A 5,548-nucleotide genomic window follows, 5' to 3' on the forward strand; every position below is an offset into this window, starting at 1 on the left:
CAGCAGAGCGCTGGCCAATGCTTCTCCTGAGTCCTTACGTCTCTGGCTGGAAAATCACGGAGGTGGTGCTTCTGGACTCGCATTGCATCTGAGTGCCCTCCGCACCGCTGACACCGACTTTGCTCACTCGATGAAAGCAGCCCCCTTGGGTCTGCCAGGGGTCTCCACTGCAGAGTGACCCCTTTTCCTTTGGAAGTCGGGAAATGCTGTGTAGCTGGTACACAAAGACTCTGTAAATACCCCATTCCTTCGTCTTGTTTACGATTAACCATTCATAACGCTATGCAAAGGGCTCCTCTGGTGGCTCAGCGGTAAGAAATCTGCCTGCAGTGCCGAAGGAAGACGCAGGTTCAGTGCCTGAAACGAAAGATCCCCCTGGAGAGGGAAATGGCAACTGCTCCAGCGTTCCTGCCTGGAGAATCCCGTGGACAGAGGAGCCTGGCAGGCCACAGTCCACAGGGTCACACGTCAGACACCAGTTAGTGAATAAACCACCGCCGCCATACTCGGAAAGCGTGGGCCGTGGATTCCTACGTGATTCCGCAGGTTTTCGTCCGTCACTGACATGACTCACCGTGCTGCTCAGCTCATCGCACATCGGGGCCCTTCTCTTCTAGGGCTGTGACTCCCCACGCCAGGCCCCATCTCTGCTCCCGCTTCAGAGCTGAATCGTTTAGAGTGAAAGGGAAGAACTGGCAGGTTTCACAGTCCTGCCCTGTAGACCTCCACCCGTCGCAGCCAGCCCCGACCAGCAGAGCTTCTGGGTGGTGAGTGGGCATGAACCACCCCTCTGTGGCCGAAGCTTGCAAGGTCCTCTGACCACGGAGCCCCACCCTGTAGCCAGCAGAGCTAGAGAGTGGCGGGTGGGCCGGGGGTGGAATTGAACACTTTTAGGCAAATAGCAACCGAGAAAATAGCAGCTGAGTTCAGGAATGACACCATCACCAGCACCCCCCACCCCCACCCAGGGGACTTCAAAAGGATGCCCTGGAAAAGAGGCAGTGCCCCTGGGGCTGGGCTGAGATGCTGGGAGCTACTGCAGCTGCTGTGTTTATGGAGGCGAGGCGAAATTCACAAACATAAAGCCGACCACGCCAGGGGGTGCAGTTCAGGGGCACTTAGGACATTCACAGTGTTTCGACACCTCCACCTTCTGTCTCTTCCAGAACATTTCCGTCATCCGAAAGAAACCCGCACCCATTAGCAGGCAGCCTCCACCCCCACCCCCAGCCCCTGGAACCTCACGGACTTGTCCATTGTGGACGTTTCACTTAGATGGAGTCCGACAGCACGGGGCCATTCATAATCAGCTTCTTTTACTGGGCAGGACATTTTCAAATTCATCCACACGGTAGCACAAATCAATACTTCATTCCTTCTTACGGCTGAAAAAACGTTCCACAGGCATGGTCTCTGGATACACCACAGTTTATTCACAGATTCATCTGTTTACCCACAAATGTGCTGAGGTATCATTCACAGAGAAGACTGCCTATGTTTCAAGCGTACAACGTGCTGCTCTGATACGTGAATGTGTTGTGAAATGATTCCCACGGTCCAGTTATTTATCACAAAAGGCCACCTCACGCAGTTACCTTTAAACTAAAATTTACTTTGGGGTGAGAACGTTCAAGGTCCCCCCTCTTAGCAAATTCGAAATGTACAATACAGTTTACATTTTTGTATGAATAACAGTATTAATAATTGTAGTCACAAATTAGATCCCAGAATTTACTTATCTTAGAACCGAGAGTTCAGGCGCTTGGACCTGCTCCTCCCGCTTCCCTGCCCCCGGCCCTGAGCAACCGCCGTCCTCCTCTCGGCTCCTCTGGGTCTGACTGTGTTTTTTATAATTCTCTTATAAGTGACACCACACACAGAAAGTGATGGTCTTGTTCGTCTGCGTTCTATCACTCGGCATAACGCCCTCCAAGTGTGTTCATGTCGCAAATGGTAAGATCCCCTTCTTTTTTATGGTTGAATAATATTTAACTGTGTATATATGTACACACTGTATTTTCTTTATCCAAGCATCCTTTGACAGTTTGCTTCCACGTCTCAACTCTGCTAATACACGAATGCTGTAGCAAACACGAGGATGTGGCTGTCTCCTTGAGACACTGGCTCTGTTTCCTTTGGGTATGCACCCAGACGTGGGACCGCTGGCTCATCCGGCAGCTCTCGTTTTGGGCTTTTTGAGGAATCCGCACACTGTGTTCCTTCATGGCTGCACCGATCTGTGTTCCCACTAACGCTGCACGAGGGTTCCCTTTTCCCCACGTCCGCACCAATACTTGCCGCCTCTTGTCTTTTCAGTAAACAGCCGTCCTCACAGGGGGAGGCGACGCTTCCTTACACTTTTGACGGGCGTTTCTCTGACGATCAATGATGTCGGCCCTGTTCTCTGTGTCCTTAGGAAAACGTTTATTCAGGCCCTTCACCCATTTAAAAGCTGGGTTGTCTGGGGTCTTTGTTATCGAGCTATAAGGCTTCCTTGTGTGTTTTGTGTATTAACCCCTTAGCCTATGCATAGTTCGGGAACGGTTTCTCCCCTTCCGTGGGCTGCCTTTGCAGCCTGCTGATAGCCCCGTTAGCCGTGCAGAAGGCTTTTGGTTCGCACAGTCCCGCTTGTTTGTTCTTGCTTTTGTCGCCCCTGTTTTTGGTATCAGATGCATCCAAAATAATCTCTGCCAAAACTGACGGAAAGCAGCTGTTTCTCTCTTTTTCTTCTGGGAGTTTGACAGTTTTAGGTCTTACATTTAAATCTTTAATCCATTTTGAGTTCATTTTTGTAAGCGGTATAAAATAGGGCTCCTGTTCTTTTGCAAGTGGATTTACAGTTTTTCCAACATCGTTTACTGATGATCTTTCCACATGTGTGTTCTTGGAAAACTTACCATAGACTAACTGACCATCTACGTGTCATTTAATATGAGTTTATTTCTGGGCTCTCTATGCTGTCCCTATTGGTCCACGTGTCTGGTTTTATGCCAACAGCACACTACTTTGTAGTCTATTTTGATGTAGTATAATGTGTTATTGTAACTTGGTGGTATGCTTTAAAATCAGCAAGTATGATACCTCCAGCTCTGTTCTTCCTTCTCAAGATTGCTCCAGCTATTTGGGGTCTTTTGTGATTCTATACAAATTTTAGGATTTTTTTTTCTATTTCTGTGAAAAATGCCATCAGAATTTTATAGGAATTGTGTTGAATCCAGAGTGCCTTACATAGTATGGACGTCTTAACAATATTACTTCTTCCACTCCAGGAATACAGAATATCTTTCCGTTTATTTGCGTCATCACCTAGTTCTTTCTTTGCTGCCCTAGTTTTCAGTGAGCAGGCCTTTTGCTTCCGTGGTTAAATGTATGCCTGGATATTTTATCCTTTTGATGTTTCTGTGAATGGGGTTTCTTCTCTAGTTTCTCTTTCAGGCAATTTGCTGGTGGCGTAGAGAAATGCACCGGATTCTGTCTGTTTATTTTGTGTCCTGCAACTGTGCTAAATTCGTTTATTGGTTTGAACTTTTGTTGTTGTTGTTGTTGTTGTTGGACTCTGCTGCTGCTAAGTCGCTTCAGTCGTGTCCGACGCTGTGCGACCCCACAGACGGCAGCCCACCAGGCTCCGCCGTCCCTGGGACTCTCCAGGCAAGAACACTGGGGTTTTCTAAATGCAAAGTTGTGTCATCTGCTAAGACAGCTTACTTCTTCCTTTCCAAGTCGGATACTTTTTATTTTTTTCTTGGCTGACTGCTCCGTCTAGTATTTCCAATATTATGTTGGCTAAGTGGTGAGAGTGAGCATCCTTGTTTTGTTTCTGATTTTAGAGGAAAAGCTTTCAGCTCTTCACCACTGGGTGTGATGTTAGCTGTAGGCATGTCACACATAGCCCTTATTATGTTTAGGTACGTTCTTTCTACACCTACTTTGTCAAGGTTTTTTTTTTTTTTTAAATCATGAAAGGGTGTTGAATTTTGTCAAGTGCTTTTTCTGCAGCTGTTTAGCTAATCATATGATTTTTATGCTTCATCCTACTAATGTGGTATATCCCATAAACTGTCTTGTGTATGTTGAACCATCCTTGCAGCCCAAGGATAAATTCCACTTAACCAGGAGTTTAATCCTTCTAATGTGCTACTGAGTTCGGTTTGCTAGTGTTTTGCTGAGGAATGTTGCATCTATATTCATCGGGAATGCCAGCCTGTAAGTTTCTTTCCTTGTGGTGGCCTTGTCTGGAGCTGGTATCAAGGTAGTGCTGGCCTCGTAGAATGACTTTGGAAGTGTTTCCTTCTCTTTGTTTTTTTTTAGGAACATATTGGCTGATATCAGCTCTTGATTAAATATGTGGTAGAATTCACTAGTGAAGCCATCTGGTCCGGCTCTTTTCTTTCCTGGGGGGGTGGGGGGGGGTTTGATTCCTGATTCCATCTCCTCACTGGTTAAAGGTCTATTCAGACTTTTTTCTGGTTCAGTCTTACTCATTGTGTGTCTTTAGGGATGTATCCACTTGTTCCAGCTTGTTTCATTAGCTGGTGTTTGTTTGGTGGTTTCTTATGATCCTTTGCATTTCAGCGGCATCAGCTGTAGTTTCTCCTCTTTTATTTCTGATTTAACGTTCGCATGTACATACCGGTGTGTGAGTCCCTGCCACGTGAACTTTGGAGCTTCAGTTTCTGCACAGGTGAAACGGAAGTTGTCACAGGGCAGCTGGGACGATGAAATCAAGTGCAGGGTGCTCGGCTGAAAGGAAGCAGTTGGTGGAAGTCGCTAGTCACACCCGACGGTATTTCCCACTAACGTAAATCGGACACTTAAAATGTGCCTGGTATTCCGCAAGCCTTTCTTCCTTTCATCTTTATGGCAGCCTCGTGGGGGTGGATCACATTTTACAGACGAGGAAACGGAGGCTCAGAGAGGGCAAGCAGCTTGCTCAAGACCACTCAGCCAGGGAGGGGCCATGGCAGGATTCAACGGAGGCCGCGTGGAGCCCACGCCATGCCCACCGAGCCGGTCACCGAAGTCTGCGGCGGGAAGATGCAGACGTGAAGGGCTGCGCGGCAGCGGCTGGCCGGGCCACCGAGCCCTGCCGGTGAAGCAGCTTTTGTTCCTCCGCGTGGCTCGCAGAGGACACCGGCCCCTGCTGGGAAGAGCGCGGACGCCGCAGCGGTACGAGGGCCGCTGGCTGTTTTCACTTGGGGCGTCTCCGGGAGAGCCTGTGTTGTGGGGGTGCGACTCTGGGCAGGTGGCCTGGGCCGTGGGTCTGGGAGCCGCAGCCCAGGAAGCCAGGCTCTGACCAGCTCTGGGTCAGGCCCCTTCTCGGAGCTGGGACCCCACGCCTTCCCCGTTTTGCTCTGGATCTTGCCGTCTTGAATCTCCGCCACTTGCTCCCTCCCCACGGTACTAGGTGGGCTGGTGCTGCTCCTGGCAGGGAGGCGGGGGGAGCCCCCCAGACGGCAAGACAGCCCTGCCCCAGCCGAGGCTCTCTGGGCAGGAGGGCCCATCTTGCGTCCACATGCGCCTGTGGGCCTGCGGACACTACCCCAGATGT

This window comes from Budorcas taxicolor, chromosome 6 (genome assembly GCF_023091745.1).
Source record: "Budorcas taxicolor isolate Tak-1 chromosome 6, Takin1.1, whole genome shotgun sequence".
Classification (NCBI taxonomy): Eukaryota; Metazoa; Chordata; class Mammalia; order Artiodactyla; family Bovidae; genus Budorcas; species Budorcas taxicolor.